This window comes from Bidens hawaiensis, unplaced genomic scaffold (assembly GCF_021521415.1).
Source record: "Bidens hawaiensis isolate Kalapana, Puna unplaced genomic scaffold, B.hawaiensis_p1.1 tig00011661_1, whole genome shotgun sequence".
NCBI lineage: Eukaryota > Viridiplantae > Streptophyta > Magnoliopsida > Asterales > Asteraceae > Bidens > Bidens hawaiensis.
This window is the reverse complement of record NW_027491918.1, coordinates 72,975-77,928: the sequence shown is the minus strand read 5'-3', so window position 1 is coordinate 77,928 and position 4,954 is coordinate 72,975.

Genomic DNA, 4,954 nt, shown 5'->3' with positions numbered 1-4,954 from the left:
CACATATAGTCATATATTTACTTGTTCGTCTCAAGTTTAGTAAAAACATTTCATTTTAGTTGTGATATCTTTAAACTTTTAAACAAAAACGAACTCAAAATCTATTAAAAATGTAGGGAATATTAATATAATTTATATATAAATTATAACTATAGGAAATAATAATATAATTTATATAAATTATAACACATCAACTTCGCTCGTTAATATTTTAAACGAACCCAAACAGACACTAATAACAACTATCGGACGTAACTGGACGCCAATGGACAGACGAGCATAAGCGAACCTAACGGGACCTCCTTTGAGATTAGATTGTTGATTGGCTTTATGCAACTCATATAAATACTAGGCTGAGTTGATTGGCTTGCAGAGGTGCACATAAAATCAAAATAACTGACTCCCGATTGTAATAAGTGACATAATTGAACCAAAAGTAACCAAACCCCACTCAAAACCGACGTTTTGGTTTCTGTTTTTTTATATAAACAAAATATTATGTTCAATTTTGGTTTTGCATGTTAAAAAAACGTACTACAATTTTAACTTTTATAACCCAATTGAAACTGTAAAAACAAATAAAAATCACTTTTGCTTTTGCATATAAAAATTACCATTTCTATTTTCTAATTATAATTTACTACAATTCTATAAAAAAATTCTCAAAAAAATAATGGCGTATTTAAAAATTTGTGGGCATAAGTGTTAATAGTCAACAAATCATTAATAATAAAATTTGTTCTATAGTGTAGGCACATCCTCAACAAAGTTTAAACCATTTGAATGCTTCATGAAATAACTTACACAAACGTTGTTGGATATTTCTAATAGTAGTCATAACATCAGTTGTTCGTTGAGGCGTGTAATACTCATTTAAAAAATTGTTGTCGTAAGTCTTTCCAAATGAGGATACTTGTTGATGAAATGACATAAACCATTGCTTGATAGCAATATCATTTAACGCGAATGCAAACAGTCTTAACTTAACTTCCCAGCCTTGGTAAAAACCCTGATTGGAGATTGCCCCACAAATCGATTCATTCTCGTTTAGGCACAAATAAGACTCTTCATTTGATTTTTCAGAGATTGAAATTGAGCAAAACAATCAAAAAAGTCTGCATTACCGCAAACGATCTACCCTGTCTTAACGAAGCAACAATAGGCAATGGATTGTAGCAAATTGTGGTTGGAAGCCTAGAAACTAAGAATTCAAAAACTGTAATGTCATAGAGAATAAGAAAACCTCGTTAGGTATTATGTATTATTATCCAACTATATAGAGGAAGATACCGTGACCACATAACTAATTATAAAGAAAAACTAATACGAGTTTTAGTTATGATAATAATACAACCATAAACCCTAATAATATAATTTTATGATAAGATTATTTAGTATAGTTATTTTTGTTAAGGAATGGGTCAACGAAAACAAATTCAAAGTCATTATCTAATTGAAAAATAAACCTCATTCACACATAATTTATTAGCAAATTATTAATATTAATAAAAGTAAACACATAAACGAAAATAAAATGATGTTATAAGAATTTAAAGTAAGCATTAAAATCCAAAAATGGATATTGATTTTCAAAATATGACTTAAAATAATTAAAAACCGTAGCATTATGTAATTATATATATTTCTTTAAAATATTGTACCACTTTAAGGCATTGAGTATCCGCGTCGTGTAGGTTTAAGCAATTAAGAGCAAGTCAAGATTGCTTTCATACGCATATACATGCAATTTCCTCATACTTTCCTATCACAATCCCACCATCAACATTAATGAAATTCATCTCTCTATAACTTATATATATACAAGCATGTACTCTTTATATTTAGAATCACAAAACCCTTATAATAAATACCCTTGTAGTGTTTTTGCCTAACATATATATAAAGAGTGTTAATGGCCAACAAAAGGAAGATCCAAGAAACCAATGAATATTATCTAGTAATGGAATCAACTAAAGAACAAGAAGTACTAGAAGCAGCTGCTGCTCATTTGATTCTACTCAGAAACTCTAATCTTCAACAATTATATAGTTGTGACAAGAAGAAACAGGATGATGGAGTCCAAGGTATTGTGAATGATACTAAGAATAATAATAATGATGCAAGTTCATTGAGTACTGCTTCATGTGCTGAGTCGATAAAGTCTGTGATATCGATGGAGGAAGTGGAAGAAGATGAAGCACGAATCGTGGTTGGAAGACAGCGTCGGTATCGGTTTAGGTCCTTAGTTGATATTTATAGTGTTACTAGGCCACTTTGATCTAGATTAATAAGTTTTGCAAGTGCTATCAAGTTCATCAAATGGTTGTTCTTGTTAGTACGTTTTTGTAATTTTATGGTAAATATACATTGCCTATTGGAGTATATTTTATTTTTTTGAATGGCATATATAGGAAATCTATGTAAAAATAGGACGAAATTGCAGAGATTACTTTACACCAAGAAAGATTGAAATATTGAAACACCAAAAATAGCACATCACCTTTAAGAACCCAATTGAAACAAACTAAAAGAAAACATCTCAAGCACCTTTGGAATCCAGAAATATTAATTGTGACCATTTTGTATTATAGGATAACCATTAAAATCCTAAATATCTTATGAATGGTGACATTGTACGTGACAATCACATTTCTAACATCCTAAACTGTTGTTCACTTGTATCGTTAAAGGGAAGCGGATAAATTGGAACATATATAAAAAAAGTAGTAACATCGACTAATCCCAAAGGGTATTACGAGGATTATATTACATTATTTATCCTCAACTATTGATTAATTACAACGTGATTTAATATTCCCCCGCAAGCTAAGAACGGGGAGCGATGTGTACTTGAAATGTAAAAACATGATTCTTTGAGTCGACAATAGTTTTGTGACGATTTCTATAATCTGATCTATGTAAACATAAATTGTACCTGAAGCTTTCTTTGTGCGACTTTCTCTCTAACGAAATGGAAATCAACTTTGATATGCTTTGTTCCATCATATGGAAGACTAAATTAGCTGCAAGATAGGTTGCGCCACGGTTATCACACCAAAGAGCGGGAGTAGAGACTTTGTTTTTCCCATGTTCTTGAATAAGGAATTCTAACAAAGTCAGTTAGGCGATAGTACTAGTGAAGGCTATGTATTCTGATTAAGTAGATGATGGAGAGAATGTTTTCACTTTTCATACGGTCGATAAGATTGCCTTTGGCAGCTAGCCTAATCAGAATTGCAATTGCAGAAGGCATAAACGTTGTTTAAGGCTATACACACGTTAACGGAGAGGGTCCTTGCCAATGAATATCTATGAAAGCCCAAAGTTTAGACCTGGAAATAAGAAATCCATGACCGATTCATGCACCAGAGAATGCATTTAACAGCAACATAGTTGTATTTGGATAGAAAATACATGTACTGTCACACTTTGTTGACAGTAAATGAGATATCTAGTCGGGTCAATGTAACATGTTAAAGGGTATTTGACAAACTCTGAAAATATGGGACTTTCACTTTCCCCAAGGGATAAGACGTGTGAGGTGCTCATCGAGCTAGGAAGAGACTAGTTTGTAATCGAAAAGACCAAACCGTTGAAGAACGTCGAAGATGTACGTATACTGCTGGGATAAACGACTATTGCATCCCTAGGAAACAATTTCATGCAAGATGATTGGGATGAACAAAATCTTGTGGTGATTTGAGATTAACCGTCTATGTAAGATTAGTCATGAAAAAGGGCATTTAAAACAGTTACTAGGCGAATTGACCATTGCTTTGCTAAAGCAAAAGAAAGAGCCACTTTGATTGTAGTGTACTTAACAACATATATGGCTGAAAGTTTCATGTAAGTCTATACATACTTTACTCGGCATTATTTTGGTCACACACATCCCTTTTCAAATTCATGTAATATATTGTTGATGTTTTACTTATTTGCGTACAATATCACCCAAAAATTCATTACAGATTACACAAGTATTTCATTTAATTGAAAAATATATATATCCATATCACCATGTGATTATCAAGGATTCTTAAAAATAATATATCCCAATAAAAAACTAAATAAACAAGTATAATAAATATTAATAAAGAAAAACGTGAATAGTGTATATGTATTTAATATTCATTTCATTCAAATAATATTTTCCAACACATCACATCACCTTATCCAATATTACAGTTTTTTCATTTCTTATAAAAACCTTAGAAAATAAAGATGATCGGATAAATCAGTAGTTTATTATTAATCCAAATAACATTTACACTGTGTTCCTGAGTTTCATTTAACTGAGGAAAGGGAAGGAAAAGAATGGATGAAAAAAATATTTTGTGTTCCCGAGTTTCATTTAAGAAAAGAAAATGAAGAAAAATTTAAAAGAGGTGTTCCCGAGTTTCATTAAAAGAAAGAAAATAAGGGGAGGGAAGAGAAAATGATGAGTAAAATAAAAGAATTTGTGTCTTTCTAAATTGGAAAGATTTGGAAGGAAAACAAGGTGATGAGAAAGAGGCGATATCAAAAGAAAATATAAAAAAAGAAAACTTTCTTTTCCTTACTTTTCTTTTCGTAAATGAAATCGGGAACACAGCATCAAAGAAAACACAATAGCATTTACCCGCCGGGTAAAAATCACAATCCATATAGTTTAATCTCGACCCGATAACCCGGATAAAAAAAGGTAAGTAGCCGCCTTACGAGTTTAAAAAATTAAAATTTCAAACAAGACACGTAACCCCGTGGGCCCCACCGCCATTAACACCAAAGGTCGGTTTCAGCAGCTGCTGACGTGTACATATAAATTCAAAAGTAGCGTTAAATCTCCACCAATCCAATAACAACAATAATAACAATAATATTATCTCACAAGCCATAAACACTCCGTTAATGAAAAAAATATCTAACCCTAGGCTGACGGGATTCACCTCGCCGGAGATGGAGGCCTGATCCAACT